The sequence below is a fragment of the Dermacentor andersoni genome, chromosome 10 (genome assembly GCF_023375885.2).
Source record: "Dermacentor andersoni chromosome 10, qqDerAnde1_hic_scaffold, whole genome shotgun sequence".
NCBI classification, from domain to species: Eukaryota; Metazoa; Arthropoda; class Arachnida; order Ixodida; family Ixodidae; genus Dermacentor; species Dermacentor andersoni.
The window spans coordinates 67,292,185-67,313,228 of NC_092823.1; the positions used below are offsets into that span (position 1 = coordinate 67,292,185).

The 21,044-nt window shown below is 44.2% G+C and overlaps 1 protein-coding gene across 1 annotated transcript in view; it reads left to right on the plus strand.

The window, feature by feature from the left end:
- The first annotated feature begins 8,375 nt into the window (after positions 1–8,375).
- LOC126543465 (uncharacterized) overlaps positions 8,376–21,044 on the plus strand; it is a 37,464-nt gene continuing 24,795 nt past the window's right edge. The window contains exon 1 of the mRNA XM_050190583.3: positions 8,376–8,440. The gene's annotated coding sequence lies outside the window, so the exon portion shown is untranslated. The remainder of the gene's footprint in view (positions 8,441–21,044) is intronic.

Sequence of the window (21,044 nt, forward strand, 5' to 3'; positions counted from 1 at the left end):
CGTCATCCTTACAAGTCATTATAAATTAAAGAACATCTACATTCCATGCCGATTGCGTGGCAAGAACAAATCGACCCCAACTGAGCACAACCGAGAGCGCTTAGCGCTGAAAATTAAACAACATAATGACCGCACCCAGAATTCTGACTCACAAATGTGAGAAACCACTGCTTCAATGTGCACGCAAAATAAACAAGAAAGGATGTTCCACATCCGCGGCAAAGATTATGTGATTGGTGTCGCTAGCTTCCACTCCGAGGTTTAAATATAATAGTAAAACTTAAATACAGCAGAAAGGGTAGGGGGAAATGGCGCTGTGGTAGCTGAATTGGTAGGAGCATCGCACGCGTAATGCGATATAGCGGGTCGTATCACAACTGCGAGAGAGAGAGAAGTGGTTCTTGCAGGGAAAAGGGGAAAGGCTGGCGCTATCTTCTGCAACCCTTGTGTAAGCACGGCTCAGCGCCAGCAGGGGGATGGATATGGGAGTGAAGGAGATAGAAAGGGGGAGAAAGGTAGAGTCGTCATGTCAGCAGCGGAGCAGCCCGGCAGGGAAGGCCCAGTGGCTTCGACCGGAGGAGTGGACTGGTGATAGACCATAAGAGGAGGCCCAGCAAAAACGAAGTTGAGGCTGATCAGGAGGCCCGAGGTGGTGAATAGCCGTTAGACTATTCGTCTTTGAAGAAAGTTCCTAGAGTCTCGCCGAGAGCCTCGATTAGTCGAGGTACTCGACTACACTTAAAAAGGCTGGTAGCTGATTACGACTGGGAAAGAGGATGTCTTCCTGTCGTGAACATGGGGTCCCCAGGCTGGAAAACTCCTGCAGAAGTCGGCCCGGTGCTGAAGGTTAGCAGGGCAGGCCAGCAGAAGGTGCTCCAGAGTCTCTGGGTCACCGCAGGAGGCACAGGCCGGCGAGGTGGTTTCCATATGCAGTGACACATACCCAGTGAACGAAGTTCATTTGATGGTGTATTTTCAATGCTCTTTTCATGGCAAAACAGCCCACTGCTTTACTCCTTCCACCATGCAGTATCCAGTAACCTGAGTAGGAAGAAAACAGAGATTTGGCCCGACAGAGAGGGCGAAACATAGTCGCCTAATAGTGCATGAAGCTCCAAAACAATGCTAATGGGATTAGAAATTTAGCGTGTATTGTCAGCCTGCAGTTGTCTGGCATTGATTTGAGGCCTAGCTTACAATTTCGATGTCTCAGCTTACTGAACCACTGAACAAGTCATTATAAAATTCAACCCCATGCTGAGTAAATGCACCAGCGGACACACTGTCTATCAATTACAGATGAACGACGTAGGTTTTTTGAAACCTGCCACACATCGACGTGGTGAACGATGTCTTGAGATTGCAGCCGCATGTGCTTCTTCATTCCAGAGGGGCAGTCTTTGCTAAATGAGCTCACAGCCATGCCTTGCTCACGACGAAAACATGTGAGATTTCTAATGAGGCTCTCTTTCCATCTGGGAGCTCGCCTACACTTCTTCACTCTGCAGAGCAGCAATTCACCAGTAGATTTGGAATGCGAAAGTGACACAGGGGACTGAGAGTGTTGCTAAGGAATTCAGCTTTATAATAAATATAATTTGCAATGATTCCAAATCCCTTGGGACCATGACATAAACTGATGCTTGAACGAATAAAAAATTGAGTGACTTGATTTTGTGCATTGTAATGTGCAGGTTGAATGATGAAGGCCAAGAACCACGCGTGATTAGCGCTGATGTTGAACTGCATTTTATTCGCAGAAAATTCTTGTTTTGATACTAACAAAATGTACATGAACTAATCTATGAAACGACAAAATGGCAGTAAAATGGGAAACGAAATTCCAGAATACAACGAAACATGCAACAAAACTTATACAGTACATCAAAAATTGACACACTAGTTAAAAAGCATTTGTTCTCGAAAACTGCGCAATGTTGCTACGCTTTCAAAATGTGATACTGAAGTCTGGCTGACGCACGCGATCGTTCTTTTGTTGATGTATTATGTTTCTACAGTTCGCACGTCTAATGTGTTTTTGATGCACGAAAACGAAATAGGCCCGCAAGCAAGAAGAGGCACACCACATCAAGAAAACTTGCTGCGTGGGTCAGATATCATCATTATTTTAGAATCCGAAGTAATCTTGTCGGAAAAAGGCTGGTGATATGCGTTGCTGAGAATGACTTTTAACTAGTCTCTCGCGATTTCAGGTACCTGGTGTCCACTTGCGGGCTATTTATATTTTTAGGGCTCTGTTATCCTAGCAGTCTGTTTCCTTTTTTGTTCTTGTGCGATACCTGGGTTTACTTACTTGGTGTTGGTATTTCAAGAAGTATTTTCTTTAAATCAAATGTTCAGGGCGCGTCGCATGTGGTTCTTTGTAGTCATTGTTTATGTTGCGCATTACCATAAATCTACGAGCACAGAAGACGCACTGACATTGAACTGAAACCCTTTATTGCAGACGAGACAGTGTAATTTGCATTATACCCTACAAACAAAACAGTCATGAAGAAGTGCATTATAAATTAAACACCAGTGGAAACTTGACTTGCTATCGCCTGCACTGCATGCCCGTGCTTGTGAAGAAACAGCATTTATTTCTTCAAAGAAGAGATAGCATACTCATTCACATTGTGCGTTCCCACGCTACCTTGGTATCAAAACAAGGTTCCCACTCCCCAGGCTGGACAATGCTTCGCAGAAACCCTACATAATCATTATGTATATTTTTATTGTGCTCAACCAGAGGGTCATTTTAACATGATGCATCTGATGCCTGGCAGCACATTTTAATTTTTGGTATGCTGCTTCCAAGCGATAGTGTTTATCTGAGACGAAAGGCAAATACTAGTGCTCCTACATGCTGTTTTTGAGAAGCTCAACTAACAAAAAGAATCCAGCTACAGACGATGGCCAGCGTAAGAACATATTTTTAAGACAGGAAACAAGACGCATGTAGGTTGTTAGCAATTCCTTCTCATACTTGCAAGTTCCCTTTGCAACTGGTTGGCCTTTATCGTTTCGATGTTGCAGTTTTTTTTTTCATATCTGCTCTTCAGTGCTTCCGCTATATACGTAAACAGCACCAGTAGCTCCACTGCTGCTTCGATACGATAAGCCGGCACGTTAAAGCTGTCAACCCAACAAAGTTGCAATATTTCTGCAATGCATTCAAGAAGCGTACGCGGAGAACTTTTTAGCGGGCTGTCAAATGCATAAGGCAGCATGGGCGGGCGCATCCGCATGGCTCTAATAATATCCACCATGAATAGCCACTAGAAATACTAAATACATATTTAAAAAGTGAGTGCTTTGCCCTTTGGCATTTTGTGCATTGTTCACGAATTTCAGAGATTTGTCATCTTGGAACAAGAACATCTGTTCCCGTGCTAATTGTGTAGCAGAAGCAACTTACAGGAAACGAAGCAACCATGATGCAGAAACAAGAAATCCGAACTACGAGGAAACGAAAACTTGCAAGCACGTTAGTAAATCTAAAGCAAATAGTGGAGCATGTAGGAATGAATTGACTATTTTCACCCTGCATAAATGTTTTTCGAAGAAAACCAAACAAGTAACTGTAACTGCACAGTCAGGAATAAGACGCACTGTGCGAAATCGTGCTCCAGTGTATTAGGCCAAACAGGAATGTATTTATGACTCCCCATCAGCATGACCACAATGTGCACAATAATTATGGTCTTTAGGCAATCACTGCGTAGGTTGTTGCTTCACATCCATATTAAAATAATATTTCTGCTTGCTTTCACTGTTATATACAGGACAAAAAAGAGACTGGCACACATGTGCGCAAGCTTTGAAGGGTTTACTATTCTCTAGCGTACGTCAATTATATACACGATAGGGTGACAGAAAGTAAATATAAAACACGAAAGACGAGAACGAAGGTAATCTGCGCACTTGTGATTTAACAATCACGAGTATAGCTTCATCCAACATCCGTCTATGAATTTAAAAGTTGTTTCTCCCCGTCTCACAGAAGCTGTGCCACCTCACTTTTCCGAGTCATTTTTAGCGTGAAATACGCTTGTCATATTTCACTGGCATTTCTAGATATGCAGAGAACCAAATCCTTTGTTTTCTGTAACATAGGCTTGTAATCGCATTGTGCGCAGTGTGTCGCCAACTGCCCTGACGATTGGAGCAGTTCTGTCGCCTACGTGTGCTCTCTTAATATTTGTAAAGCAGCGTGTCTGCCATATGTATGTTATTCCGCACGGGAAATGTATCTCGTAGACACGACTGGTCCACACGTGTTTTCGTTCTGGCGTTAAATTTCTCATTTGTTTTTAGCTTATTTATTTGTGTCATTATTTACGTTTTTACATAAGCCTACCATCTTTAAGAGTGCTGAAAAATCACTTCCGCGCCATGCCTTTCGCCAACCTTTTCGATGCCATGTGAAATTTCTTACATATAAGGTATCACAGTTACCTTCTTATTCTCTCAGTCGTCTGTAACTGCTTTCGTTTTGGTACTTGAGCCTCAAAACATTTTCGGCGATGGACCTCACAAGTCTGGTAGGATAACCACTGTCCTTACATTCCGTGACCTGTCAATGCATACTATCGTTGATCCTATAATGATATAATTTATTGATGGCTAGGTTAATACTCGAACTGGCAGTCGCTCTGTTTCTTAACTTAGAACGCACTTAATAGGAAAGGAGCAGCCTTCTTACACTCCTCCTTTTGTACAACCAACAAGGGCTAGTGTCACTGAATGTGAATTTGAAGTTAAAGAATTGGCGGTTATCATTATCCGGCCAATATCTCAGCAACCTTCGGTTTACCGATGACATTGTTCTATTCGGCAACAATGCAGACGGGTTACAACAAATGATTGAGGACCTTAACAGAGAGAGTGCAAGGGTGCGGTTGAAGAGTAATATTGCAGAAAACAAAGATAATGATGAATGGCCATGCAAAGAAACAAGAGTTCAGGATCGCCAGTCAGCCTCTAGACTGTGAAGGAATACGTTTACCTAGGTCAATAATTCACAAGGAACCCTGATCATGAAAAGGAAATTGATAGAAGAAAAAAGACGGGTTGGATCGAATACGGCAGGCATTGTCAGCTGCTGACTGGAATCTTGCCATTATCATTGAAAAGGAAAGTGTACAAGCAGTGCATTTTAGCACTGCGCACATATGGGGCACAGACTTAGAAACTGAGAAAGAAGCTTGAGGAGATGTTGAGGACCGCCCAAAGAGCGATGGAACGAAGATTTCTAGGAAATACTTTAAGAGACAGAAAGAGAGCGGTTTCGATCAGAGAGCGAATGGGTATAGACGATATTCTAATTGATATCAACAGAAAAAAAATGGAGCTGGGCCGGTCATGTAATGCGCCGGATAGATAACCGTAGGACCATTACGGTTAGAGAATAGGTACCCCGAGAAGGGAAACGCAGTCGAGGACGGCAGAACACGAGGTCGAGCGATGACATTAGGAAATTCACGGGCGCTAGTTGAAATCGGTTGGCGCGACACAGATTGGAGATCGCAGGAAGAGGCGTTTGTCCTGCAGTGGACATCAAACAAGCTGATGATGACGATGATGATTATTTGGCATTTCCACCTTAACTGCGAGGCCTTGGTGTGGCCGTGGGAGCATTTCTACACTTTCTGTTTCAGTAACTTTTGTGAACTGGTCATGTGGAAGACAAATAACAAAATGATTGACGTAACGCAAGCATCCGAGGCTCCAAGGCTAGGTAGCGTCTTCTGGAATATCCTGCACTCCTTAGAAATACGTCGCACAGTACTGTAGCTAAACATGGCCCTATACCGATCCCGACTTTCTGTAAGAGCGCTTCTTATTTATACATATCAAACAGCGTTTCAAGGTATAACCTTATTAGATTCAAAAAGATATTAACACCCGATTCACTGTAATTTTAGAACTTCACTGCCCCTTAAGCATTTATGCATTCTTCAGCGGCTTTCAAGGGAGCTTGTTGTGGAACATTGTAAAAAACTTATTTTGCATCTATGAAAATGTACTTCACTGCTTGTGCTTCCCTAATAAAGTCAAGAAATTATTCCGAGTTGCGGACGTGTACTAGCTCATCGAAATAAAGCATTCAAGTTGCTCCTGCATAAATGTTGCCAGAACACTCTGCCAGGTGCCCTACCTTCAAAAATGGCACAGAAAAGATTTCGTGTCTTATGTATCTTCACGGAGAAGAAAGGACATCGCTTTAGCTTTGTACTAGCATTAATTTCCTTGGTTAATTTTTCCAGCCGTGCTTCTTCACATTGCCGCATAGCCTTTCTTCTTCGTTGCTAGAAGTCTTCTTTTTTTGTCATGGTGGCGTATTTTTTTATTTTTATGCATTGCTTCTCCAGCTTCACGTGTATTCGGCATCATCAGTTATAAATATTCTGCAGTTCTGCAAGACATCAGCAGCCTTAAGTCTTGTTCCTTTAGAAATTTTCCAGCTGGTGCAATGTCAGTTCTCTTCTTGCATGCGCCGTTATTTGCACACGTAATGTCTTCAGAGCTGCATACTTCCTTCTCGTTATCTTGCACGCTGTTTAAAATATTATTTATCACTTCCTCCAGTTATGCAGGCTTTGGGCTGTGGCTGGATTGTAAACTTTGTTCTCTTGCGTGCGAAATTTACGGAACATTCACGTTGCCCAAGTTCACCGACCTTTGGTTCCTCACTTGTTTTCGTTTCTCGCCTTGGTAAAGTTTTAAATATCAGATTCAATGTCCTCTCATTTCAAGCTTCTGCGAAAGTCGATAAGTGCTTGAATGTTCCGGGACTTCTGTACTCCAGTATTAGGCAAGAGACTTTAGTTCGCGGTCTAGCCACAGCCAAAGCCGGCAAAACTGGTGGTAAATGTGTATAATATAGTAAAAAGGATACCGGATAAGGAGAAGGAAGTTAACATCTCAGAAGGCATTACGTGTGCATATAACAGCATGTTCAAGAAAAGAAGAAGCGATCACGCGCCAGCTGAGAGATTTAAAAAGTAACAAGAGATAAGCCTGCTAATACTGACAAATCAGGCACATTTGTCATAATACACGATGCACAGTACAAAATCAAAGCTGAAGAAGCAGTGAATAAAAATTTTGGAGACACACCAACCTGACTAAGAAGTACTCGTAGCAACGAACAAAACAATGTGGCATTAAGAAGTAGGGTTGGAAAAATTATCCATATAAATAAAAGACACCACGAAGGGTAGAAAGCTAGGACTTTATTCATTCTTCTCCGCGAAGACTCAGAAGGCAGGAAACCCTTCCCGTTCGATTGTTGAAGATAGGGTCATCTGGTTACGTGTTTTGACAATGTTTCGGCAGGAGCAACTTTCCATGCGTTCTCTGGATTACCCCTTCCATGTCCGCAACTTCGAAGAAGTCGCTGTTATCAGTAGAGCACAGCCAGTGAAATGCGTTTCCACAGCTGCAAGAGAACATTTTACAACATTCCATAAGAAGCAGTCTTACAAGCTGTTGATTAAAAATGTTGATGCTGGTGAACTTCACCGACTGGCCCGCTAAGTTCCAAGCTCACAGTGGATTGAGCGTTGATTCCTTTTTCATTCTATGAAGGTTATACCTTGGGGGGGGGGGGGGGGGGTGAGTGGCTGTTCGTTATGCTTCAGGGAGAAGTGTTTTATTTTTCAGAAAACCGCAATCTGTATAGGGTCTGTACTGTACTGCGCGACCTATTTCTAGTTAAGGGGAACAGAATACAACACAAAAAGCTTCTTTCTTCCTTTCTTCTTCGTTTCTTCTTTCTCTCTTCTTTCTTTTGCAAAGGAGCAGTTCGCAGAATGTACTGAAAGAGGGGTGTGGGATTGTTCACACGGGCACACCAATGGCGGGAGTTTATTGTGGAAATGCCACATGATGATAGCCTCAAATCTTTACTCTCTAAGTTGACGTGCACTGCTACTCACACTTGTGATAACAAAACAAGGAGGGAAAAAAAGAGCTCCATTACAATTCAGGACATCTTGAGTTCGACACCCCGCTGAGCATGTACTCACGGCTGCTTGTAACCCATATGCTCCTTCTTGCCTGGAAACACCGCCCACCCGTGGCCTTCGACGTTCCAGCGACGACTGAGGACACCCCTACCGGCGAGCAACGGCACTTCCCTGGCAACATCGGTAACCGTGAATTCCTGCACTCCGACGGATTGGCTCCGCCAAATCTGGGCAGGGTTGCGGATTTCATCTGGCAACTATGGACGACACCGGTGCATTAAAATGGCAAGTTGGGGCAGTTGGTTGGGATTCATAGTAAGGTAACCTTCTTTCTTCATTGTCTTGTGTTGCGCTGTAACCTGCCCAACTATGATAGCGGTGCGACTACATAAGGATTACTCCAGGGTCCTAGCAGTGGGGCTCGACACCACCTGTGCATGTACTCACGGCTGCTTGTAACCCAGGTTAGTTATTTGAAAGCCTGTATCAGCTATCGAAGCTCACATCGCCTTGTAGCGTTGTAGCGGTGTCACGCCCCAGTGACTCTCGTTATCTGTTCCAACGTGTCGCTTCAATGTGCCTGCTTTGCATTTATCATGCTGTTACCACGAACATGCTTCTGCTGTTATCTAGGAATATTGAGGGCCTGATGACGTCACTGAACTTGCGAGGCAGACAGAGCTTACTGAAAGTCCAGGTCTTTTGGAAACAATACATTGTATTGATCGGGGGCATTTGCAGTTACGGATAGACTTACGAGAATGGGAAAAAATATCGAGTCTAAGTTGAAAGAACACCGAGGAAAGGATTAAGTGCCTTGGACAAGAAAAAATACCTCTCAAGGCACTCCCTTGTTTTTGGAAAATCAGCAGGGCAAAGCCCCGGCGTGGCTCAGGACTTGGTACTGCTAAAAGTGGCAGCTGATGACGCCGAAAATCGATTGCGCAGAAATAACCTTTTTTTTCTTCGGAATTTCAGACAACGAATCAGAGACATGGGTCGAATCTGAGGACGCCGTTGTTGCCTTCTGCATCCATTCCTTAAGCATAAAGATCTTTGGTCAAGCCGGGCACAGCAACATGTAATAAAACCCGCTTATTCGGGATGCAACGACATAACTATTGCGGCAACCACCATCGGTTATTATTCGTTGAAGAATGTGTTTCGTGATCATCTTATAACTATTTGGTTGGTATGCACGGTCCAATGAACGCGAACCTTGTTGTCCGTGTTCTTTCAAGACTGTTCCAGTGTAGTCAAAACAAATTTCATTCCGTTGCTTTTCCTTTTGTTACGCATCTCTTTCTTTAGCTTTATGTAAACAAGCCACTATTCGTTTATTTTTTTTTTGCATCCTAGCTCATTTTAAAGTATCAATGATGTAAAACCAGGTCTTATGTTAAAAAATACAGTTGATCGTGCACCTTGATGACCTTTGCTTCCCGTCGGAAACTCGAGTAACATTTTTCTTGTACAGCATGTTATTTTTTTTTTACAATTAAATCTGCAGCACGACACTGCAAACACGTCTAGTCAAATTGAAGAGATCATGAGGTGTGTGGGCGGCGGCTTTATGAATCTAAACAGAACATATCGATCTCCTTTCCGTACAACGTCAAAATCAGCCAAAAATGATACGTGTTTTCTTACGGTTAGACGCAATGAAGGACTAGAATAAGGTGAGCACTGTTCAAATCCCGTAAAATATAAGGTGCCTGTTTAAGAGGGTGCCTGGCAATATAGGTTAAGTCTATACCTATTCTTGAAGTACAGAAAGCCTTCATACAGCACTTCTGTATCCTGGCCCCACAAGCTATGCTTCAGAGGCTAAATCATTCCTTTATAATCTTGCCATGTGGTTCTCCAAATGCACCCATTATAGAAATTTGACATCTACAGCATTTGTCAATATCGGTTGGTTAAAATACTGTTGTTACGTTTAAGGTCAGGTTGTCTATTCTTCTACATGCTTGCCTCAACCTGGTGGCATGAATGTACCATGCGGTGCGTTCTAAATCAAGTTGGAAATTCGCTGTAGACCGAAATTTCATCAGCAACGCAGCAAGAAACAGGAGTTGCTCCGGTCAGTCGTGGTTCGCTGCTGACAGCCAACTCGAAATCCATTGACCAGCGGACTTCTTCGGCGCACTTGGCAAATGGATATGCATCGTCGGTGCTGGTCTCCCATGCGTCAGGTAAAATAACAGCCTATTCCATGGTGGTATTACGCTCGAGAAACAAGCCAAAAGGGAGGAATCGTATCAGCGCTTAAGGGAACGCAAACTTCACGAAGGGTGGGAGGGTGTATTATTTCATTTGACTGTTTTAAACCTACATTGAAAGCACATCCGCAGTGTTTTTGAGTATTCTGGTCAGACCCATGGTTTTAGGATACTAAGCATTCGGAAGCAAGTAAATGCTGCGCTGAGTGTAATGACAAGTTTTACCAGGTGGGCAGTTGAGGCATTGCCTTTTTCGGTAACAACCGTGGTGTATGCACACTGCCGGTGCAAAAAAATCTGGGATAAGTAAGTTAGCAAGCTTTGTCGCAGTAGTTCTTTGGAGTGCCTTCATATATTAGGCGTGGTTGAAAGTGCACATCGGAGCCATAAACCATGGTTTAGGCAGGTGAAGATGAACATAGGCAATATTATGGCAACGTGCAAATGGTGTCTTACCTGAAAGTGTTTGCTATGAAACTTCGTGCTATGGCCCCTCAAATTAATTTTTTGCCACCTACCACTCTCCTCATCTGGCCTCGATTCGATCTATATATCTGTCAATAAGTGCACGTCAAAGCTAGAACGGTTCCGAAGCTTAGGCACGAGTGGTATGAATCTTGCACGTGAGATACATGAGACCTTTTTGAGATGAGATACATGAGCACTGTGAGATCGGTAAATACAGTTTTTTTTTTATAAATTCGCTTCTTTAAACAAAAATGCTTACTTGTTACGGATTTAAAAAATATCTTACCACTTCATTCGGTACCCCTTCACTAGGCACCTCATATTTTACAGAAGATCAAACGTACTGTTCTCAGTTTGGCCATTTAGTCTGTCTCATGGTACAATTAACTTATCGTTTCTTCTTTCCATCTATCAGGAACAAGTAATTTCCCCTATTTTGTCCTTGCTGTCAGTGTTTGTTGGCTTGTCATGATATCACTAATAAAAATCGGGCCCCTCGGTTAACCCCCTTTCTTCTCGTTTTACATAACCAAGGTCTCGAATCCGGCAATATTGATGCCTTCAGGTAGCATATGTGGGTTTATTGACCAGTTGCCTTCACCCAAAATGATCATGTTCTCGTGACGCCTGCGGCAACAAGGACGTTCCACGTCCGCCGCCAAGGTCTGTGAGTGGTGGCGCTGGCTAACACTCACAGGGTTCTACTAGTACACATAAATACCCAAGAAAGTGGATGGGGAAACAACGCCGCGGTAGCTCAATTGGTAGAGCATCGCATGCGAAATGCCAAGGTTGTTGGTTCGGTTCCCAACTGCGGCAAGTTGTTTTTTCATCCGCTTTAATTTCCATTAACTTATCGTTTCTTCATTCCATCAATTAAGCACAAGTAATTTCCCCTATGTTATCCTTGGTGTCAGTGTTGGCTTCTCATAAAATCACATATAGTAATTCGCCAGTTTTCACGAATGATTAAAGCTAGACTACTTTTTGCGCTAGTTTTTATCTAAAGCAAGGATTGCGCATTCTCTAATTTTTTTTTCTTTGTATTCGACCAGTCTAGGCAAGAACTGGACTAGACAACGGAGTTAAGGCAGATCCTAAATACCTGGTCTATGCATTCTCAAAATTACTTACTGTCGATTCAACGTATTATAGTACTTGCTAGCGGTATATACATACAGGGTGTCTCACCGAATACTTTCAAAATTTTTTAAAGGTTGCCTGCGGCCGATAGCTCAATTCTAGTTTATGAGCCGGTCTACTCGAAGCGGCAGACACTACTCGCAAAAGAAATTGAAATGCAAAATTGATTAATTAATAAGAAATCACTAATTAAATTTTAGCTAATTATTATATGATTCATATTGCAAGTTACAAATTATAGCAGTGGACTTTGCAAGGCGGATCCACTTGGAACTAATTCTCAGGACGACACCGGTTTCGAGATATAGATTCCCGAACTTCGCGGAGGAATGCATTGGTGTTACAGTTACTTCTGTGGTTCAGTGCATGAAACAAGTTTTGTTTACAATTTAATTGAAATGCCAATGCAATTCTCTGCAAAGTTCGGGAATTTGTGTCTCGAAACTGGTGTCATATTGAAAATTCGTTCCAAGAGGATCCGCCTTGCGAACTCCATGGATAGAATTTGTAAATTGCAATATAAACCATAATGTACTTAGAAGCTTAATTAGTGAATTTTTTATGAATTATTCGATTTTCGATCTCAGTTTTTTTACAAGTATTGTCTGCCGCTTCGAGTAGGTTAGCTCATGAACTAGAAATGTGATATCTGCCACAGGAAACATTTAAAGACTTTTAAAGTGCTCGCTGAAACACCCTGTATATTTCTAGAGCGTGACAATTTAGAATTACATTTTATTTCTTAATTCCCCTACAATTCAATCTTTACGACAAGTATGGAAGCCTCTATGGTCAATGTTTTCTACGGTACAAGCAGGAGTTCCACGGGAAAATCATTAAATAGTGAACGAAAAATAGCGCTATGTATATTATTCTGCATTATCCCAGTCTCCAGCTTTCACCTGGTTGGCTAATATGAAGCTTTGGAAAAGCAGTAGCTTCGAAGTACATTAGTGTAATTGATAACAAATGCCTACCATTCCTACAATTCATGTGAAGGCACGTAACAAAGCGGTTATGATATATTATAAATATATATATATATATATATATATATATATATATATATATATATATATATAATTATGGAGTTTTACGTGCCAAAACCACTTCCTGATTATGAGGCACGCCGTATTGGGGACTTCGGAAATTTGGACCACCTGGGGTTCTTTAACGTGCACCTAAATCTAAGTACATGGGTGTTTTCGCATTTCGCCCCCATCGAAATGCGGCCACCGTGTCCGGGATTCGATCCCGCGACCTCGTGCTTAGCAGCCCCACACCAGATAAATGGAAGTTTCTGGTTCTGGCTTTATTAAAAACGCTTTCAGTGATTTGCTGAAAGCTTGCACTCATACCTGACATTCACGCTTCATAATGCTTGCTCTTACGGCATTTTATGTTAAACATTATGTGAGGACCAGATAAGAATTCTGCAAATTGAAGAGAGGGAAGAACTGATAAATACTGATAGTAAATCTCGATACATCTGTCATTCTTGCAGTAGTGTGAGAAGGAGGTTATTTTCTAGTGAGCAAATTGCTGCACAGGCCACGTTCTGCGCCATAGACAAGTCTAATGTATATGAGCATCCCCCATGCACGATAATTCAGTGGCAAGGTCAGTTGCCAGAATTGCAAAATTGTGTCCAATCATATTCTTTCATCACAGGCTTAAATCATTTTTGCTTCATGAATCACAAACTACATGCGATGGAAGAATCGGATTTTGTGTATTCATATAAATACACCTATGGAGTAACTAAGGCCAGCACAATATGTAATACTCCGAATTTCATGTCGGTACATTGCAATGTATACTGTTCAACAGTATCTCAATGTGCCTTTTAAATCGAAAAGCCAGCAGCGAAGCCAAATAAAGATCTAGTATGAACAAATGACATGAAGAAATGACATACACTACTTCAGATGAGTAGACAAATGGATTTCTCTTTAACTTACTCTAAGCTCTCAGCCATGAGAACATGCTGGGATATTGAAACATCATTGTCAAATTCACCTATTGGAACAAGCTTACACACTTTGCTTTATAGCGCGATGTGCAGAGCTCCATTGCAAAGATCTTGTAAAAAAACTAACGACTGCAATTCGCCTGGAATAAGAAGCCGGAATAATTCCACCCCATTAGAGACATTTTTACTATCAAGCAACAACAACTTTATCAGGACACTCATTGAAGAACGCGAACAACACACAAAATTACACATTCACAATACAACGTCATAGAAACGCGTTGTGGTTTCTGTCACAGATGCACGTATATCACAAATATGATGAAGAAACACAGAAAATTGCTTCTAACCGGCTGCGTCTGCTCCCTGGAGTGCACTGCAGCTCTTCGCTTGAAACACATCGTACACTGCCGCACATTTGTGCCACACAACGCATGGGACACATGCACGCGGCACATACATGCGGTTTTTTAGGACTCTACGTTGGCCGCACGACAAACAGTCAAGGCACGGACGACGGAAATGCAACCAACGCACATTCAACAGACCGACACGGAAGGAAATGGGGACTAGACGGGTGTATCATGCGCCAAACAAGCGATTAACCCTCGCAGATATGATGATTCTGACTGAAAGAGCTAAACTGCGCAAGGAAACATCCCACACTGCACATGCGTAGCTTTGAGATCACGCTAACAAATTCAGAGGCTGATTTTGACGAAAGCTGCTGTAAGTCATTTGAAAGAAAGCGACGGCGCCGAAGCCACATGCAGTAGTGGAAAGCATCACGGAGGGGTTTCAAGACAGGCATTCCAGTATTTCTACCATAGTCAAATCATTGAAATCAAGACCCAGCGACACCTCCCTAAGAATATTATAACCAGATCTCGAAGGTCATACCAGTACCTCATAGAAACGCTTCTGCACTAAGCTTTAGCGGACCGTATACAAAGTTTGATGGTTATTTTTATGTCGCCACAGAATATGTAGTTGTGAGCAACACGGCAAAAACGAGAATTTATTGGTTAATATTTCAGGCATCACGGAGGCCGCAACACCTCTGCACGCGCATGCTCGTCCAAAGTGGCCAGTTGGTGGCGCCAACCACTGCCCTGCTTCAGAGGAGAGGCTCATAACGTTTATTCATATGTTCCGTTCCGTATTTTAACGTGCCGATTGGTCATGCATTGTGCGAGCTGCGGCGACGTGTTTTTCTATTCGTGTGGTTTTGTCTTTCTTTGTTTGTCTGCGTGATTTCGTCCTCTAACCAATGTTATCGCTCAGCACGGGACGTGCCCGCATGTATCGGAAGTTTCTCGAATGTTATCGACGCTTCTATCTGCTGTCTGTTGTCACCGAAGCTTGTGTGATCTGATTGAGTGCACGACACGAATTGTGTGGCACTTCCTCGAAGACACGCGGACACCAGTGGTTGCTCTGAACCCTTCAATGACTCATGTTTAAAAGCTGACGCGCCTGACCGGCATATCAGATTTGGACGATCGCCGACTGTGTTCGCCGTTATCGTGCTTTTAGTGAAGACTGTTTTTGTGGGCACAGGTTCGGCCAACAATCGTTACTTTCCCCCTTCACAGTATTGCCCCCCCCCCTTACTGTGTGCTTTCTCGTCACTACTACGTGACAGCTGGTGGAGGTGATTTGCGTTCATCTACCGCATGTTCCCACAATGTCGTGACCCAAGCCCGAACTCGGAAGACAGCAGCTGCGTCACCAAGAACCAGCGAGGTAGCGGCAGGCTGCAAGTATTGCCTACGGAGTATGGACCTTTGCCTGAAACGATTAGGAAGCTCGTTGCTAATTTAACCCCAATGGCAGCCGCAGCATCCCCCATCGGGCTGCAGCAGCCCAGGGAGCCACCGACCTTCGGTGGATCATCACTTGAAGACCCGGATAACTGGCTCAAAACATATGATACGTCCGTTGCATTCAGCAACTGAAACCCCGACAGCAAGCTCCGGCATGTGTACTTCGCCTTATAAGACGCCGCTAGGACGGAGTTTGAGAATCGGGAATCAACCCTGACTACATGGGACATGTTCCGCAGCGGCTTTCTACAGGCGTTCACGAGCAATCTGCAGAAAGAACGAGGCGAAGCTCTACTGGAAACCCGCATGCAGCTGCCGAAATAGAACATCGCGATCGTTACGAAGATGACTCGCGTCTTCACGCACGCCTACCCAGCCATGTCGGAAGAGGAAAAAGTTCGCTTCCGTATGCGCGGTTTGAAGCAAGGCTCTTGGCCGGATTGATACGCAACGCGCCTAAAACAGTTGCCAAATATATTTCCGCGGCCACAACTATTGAGAACACACTCGATATGCGGACAATGCAATGTCACCGCTGACCGGAAACTACACCGACGTCCAAGCATTTGGCAGCAATGACCTGCGGGAGACCACAGAGCAATCATTCACGAGGAAGTGCAGAAGCTCTTTCGAAGGTCGCAGTCTGAAGTGGCCTCAATGGCAGACATTGTCAAAGAAGCTCAGCGATCGCTTGGACTTCCTGAGATGCAACGACTATCATCGCAGCCCGAGCCGGAACGGATGACCTACGCTGCTGTCGCCCGCCGTCAAGGTCCGCCTCCGCGGCCTGGCCAGGGCCCTGAAACGCCGGAATTCCATCGTCCACAGCAGCAGCCGCCAGTACGCCCGCCCATCGTCCAGCGGCTCTACGCGAGGAAGACGGAGATTTGGCGCTCACCGCACCACCACCTATTACTGCAGAGAAGTCATCCATGTGCGCCGCCGACACCCATAACCCGATATGGGACTGAGAGAGTTCGCTGTCCACAAGCCGCTTTTACAGCTTGGGGAGTGCCCTCGTGACATTGCCGACTACCTCGCCAGAACTTAATAGACATCCCGATGACTGTGCTAGTTCGCCTAGGATGCTATCTGTCGCCGCAGCGCCGACCATACGCTGCTTCAGCCAACGGCCAGTACGTAAGCCCCTATCCGTTAAACTAACAGCACCAACCTGTCAAGGTGCGGTTGATGTACGTCAAAACGACGAAGGCTCTCCACCGCGGACGATGACGCTTCAAGATCCATTTCGACGACGCAGCAATGATACGCTTCCACCATGACGAAGCCTGGGAGCCAAGAATTCACCGAGGAAAGACAACTAGACGACGTCGTGTACCAGCCATAGGTCAACGCGACGCAACCGTGATGCGACACAACGACCTAACTGCAGTGGAAGGCAGAGAGCCACAGACCATGGCGTGCTTCTCGACGGTCACAGTCAGTGCGCTTGTAGACACTGGAGCCTACGAAGACGCCATCAGTGAATTATTCGCTGCCAATTAAGTTGAAGGAAGCCAAGATTGCTTGGAACGGCCCTCAAATTTGGACCGCTGGAGGACACCTAATAATGCGAATGGAATCTTCATGGCAAGAATTGCCGTTGATACCCGGACCTACCCTGCCACCTTCTTTATCCTCCAACGGTGTACGAGACGTCGTTCTGGGTATGAAATTCCTGAGCCAACACAGCGCAATCATCGAAATGTTGTCAGTCAATAAGGCTATCCGAAGATCAAACGATACCGCCGGGGAGTGCTCCTAGCTACGTTGCCTTGAGTGTACTTGAGAAACAAGTCAGCATCCCGCCTCGTTCCAGCACTGTCATTTCCGTCGGCATTGAAACATCCGCAAGCCTAAAATGTGTCATCCAGAGCGACGAACCTCTACAGCTCGATCGGAAAATTGGCACCGCGATAGCATACCTCAAGGAAATTGGGTAAACCAGCAATCTGTTTGTCTTCTCAGATTTTGCCGAATCAACCTCGACGGCCGCAGTTCGCGAACCGGCCTACTACATAAGTCCAAGCCTCCCCATGATTAAGTAACAATGGCTCGAAAGTCTTCTTTGACGATACAAAGACTCCTTTCCGATGTCATCGAGGATTCGACAAAACCAGTTGCAAAGCATCACATTACAACCGAAGAGCGCGCTCGACCACTCCGCCAGAGCCCTTACCGCGTTTCGACTCGAGACCGTGAAGCTATAAGGCAACAATTCGACGAAATGCTCCACCAGAACATCATCCAGCCATCAAAAAGCCCGTGGCCTTGTCCTGTGGTCTTTGTGAAGAAAAAACAAATAGCCCTGCGTTTCTGCATCAATTATTGTCGACCGCACAACAGCACGAACAGGGACGTATACCCCCTCGCACGGATAGCCGACGCGTTTCAACGAGGCGTAATGAACTCTGAAAGCACTTATATCGTCCTCTGAAGCTGCGGCTCAAGCTTCGTGGATGCCGCCTGGACTCAAGGCATTCAGTGCTGAAGACGCTTTTACAAAACGGCACTCACGTAACAAAGATGTTTATGCTCCATCTAATGTCATTCCCCTAGTCACCATCTAGGATAACCGCTGAAACGGAGCTAGTGTGAGTCCTACGAGGCATCAGGCGAACTTGTTGTAAACACATAGGCAACGGAGGCGAGCTACGGATGCGCATTCATGTGATCAATGATCAATCAAGGCGACGCCCAAAATATAGTTAAGGAAACGGGTCACTAATACAGCAAAGTCAGGCTAGCTGCTGCAGAAAGACCTCAGTGGGGCTTGTCCGATAGCGCGTAAGTATTGTTTCCCAACGCTCACCTCTGATGTATACAACGGCGTCGGATCGTAGGTAGAAAAGCGAGGTTTTCTCGGTTTCCTTTTTTAAGCCATTGAAAAGACTTCTTCGTCACTATCTGACAAGGTAGTCATACCACGGTTGAAATGACTTGCAATTTCTATGGATTGTTACAATTATTTAATTAATTAACCTACTTAGCAGGAATTAATCTTATTTGGTGTTATATTGGAATTATGTATATACTGATTTATAGGTAATTTTAACTGAACGAAATAATCTTTATCAACCTTATTACTCATTGGCCTCAATATAGGCTGAAAGCAGCAAAATACGAGAGGTCTAATGCGTTTTAGAAGCCGGAAATGCAGCCATGTTGACGTAACATCTTCCTTTGTACCAGCAATGAACTCGCCGGAGCAGTGACGCGTGTGCTTTGAACTTGCATTGCTGTGAGCCGCCGGAAGTGTTTGCTGCCGACGCTCGTCAGGACAAAGCCACCGAAGCTTCCGTAACAATTTCGGTTAAGCAGCCACTATCCTGTGTTTTTCCGTGGCACCTTGAAAAAGATGACTGAAACCCACGCCGTGATTCCTTAATGCCTATGTTGCTGTTGAGATGTCAAACACCCAGAACCAAAACACAACGGTCGAGCTTACACACCAGGCGCCAAAGTAAAATTGTCTCGCCAAAAAAAAAAAAAGAATATGCTGCGAGAAATACATTGGCGAAAAATTTTTGTTTGCACTGGAGCAGCAGCAAGATCTTCAGGAGCGTGGTTGCTATGGGAACTTTGATGTTTGGCGTATCAGTCCCAGTGCTCCTTAGCGAAAAACAGCACTTGACTCGACACACCTTAACCAACAAATTCGTTCTGGCCGGGGCCTCTACTCTGGTTTCTTTCCTCAATGGGCTTAGGGGATGTAATCATAAATATTGACACCCAACCTTTGCTCATCCTAATTACCTGTAATAAGTCATTACGAGCCATACATAATAAAGTAATTCAAAGTAGGCCTCAATATTCCTTAGTACCCTTAAATATTGGTTAGGCTGAATTATTTGGACCATTAGCAGGTAACTTCTCTAGCATAAATCATTTTATTTACGTTTACTTTCTCTATTTCGCTGAAACATGCGTCATTAGGCTTTAGAAAGTGTACTACAATTTGATCTCCTTTGGCCTTCCTAAACCTACAATAGTTTTACAAGTAAGCGACCAGTGGAAACTGAGAAAAGTCAATCACCGGTTGATTGCGCTCGCTTTGCAGAAATACTCTAACGAAGGCAGACACAGAAATAGAGACCTGAGTTCTTGAAACAATTCACAATTTCACCGCGATTTCCTTTTGTACTTTCTAATTTCGTAAAGCTGACAGAAAAACTACATGCAGGCCTTTGCGTCGATCACACTCCTATGATTCGTGGATTGCGGTTTCTTTATATTCCAGCAATCATAATTTTTGTACGATCTAGAAAGTGAGTCTAGGCACGGCGTGACTTAAACTAGGGCATTCCTTTCTAAATAGGTAAAAAAGAGGGTCTATTAGACCGTCAAGCAGAATTAATTTCGATTTGTCAATCGATCTCGACGGACATCAAAAGAATAGAACTATTTTGCCCGACTACAGGCATTGTAAGGCCCGTTTCAGTCGAGCTGTACCACTCTCTTTTGACAGCAACACACGCGAGCGCTAGAGACGGCAAGCGTATGTAACCAAATATTGCGAGAACCTTCTTCATTAGTTCAAATATCAAAGCACCGCATATCTAGCACCACGTATTTTAATACGAAGCATCCGTTTAACTTCGCAGTGGGTGGGTAGGTTTCTGTTACGCCTCGCTTTAGGAAATATTCAGTCCTCTGCTTTCGGGCACCGCAGCCGCGTGCTCTAACCATTAGGGCCACGTTCTTTTAAATTAATTGGGAAAGTACGCTTCTCTCGTCCCAATGCCAGCCATCTCCTTGAGACACTTGCCGCGTACACCCCCATGCCTTTTGTCACCTCCTTTCCTCTTGACAGTTCGTGCCTTGAGGCACCGTGTTCCACTGCACAATCTCTGGGACCTTGCCACTTCGCGAAGTTCTTTCCTCGTAACTTGTTATGATACGTACCAGCTTTGGGATGTCGTACAGAATCCGTGTTCCCCGAAGTTAACGAAGTCGTAGATTTCTTCGCCGAAATACAAGAACCGTCGTTTCTTTACCACACACCACATAACATAGTCATGCGTATGTGCGATTGTATAAACCGTAGTAGCTCGGGACGTGACCATCGTGTTTTTCTCGTTCGCCCTCATCCACCTCCTATGATGAACCCAACAATCGTCATCTCGTAGCCTCTCCACAAATGACCGGCGTAGAAATTACGTAATTGCGGTCATAGAATGGCGTACATCTTTGTTTTTGTCGTACACTCGTTGTCACACACACGTACGCTCGCAAACCACACACACACAGCTTTTTAACTTTTCCGATAACGCTGCAGTTTTCTTTGTTAAGGATAGAGTAAATCATGAATTTGTTGATAGATCTGTACAAAGCAATAGAATTACATTTTTAGACTATCTTCTGCCTTTTCTATGCAATTAGTATGACGCGATTGTGTTGTTTCGGTATGCTTTGAAATGTAATATTCCTCTCGTTT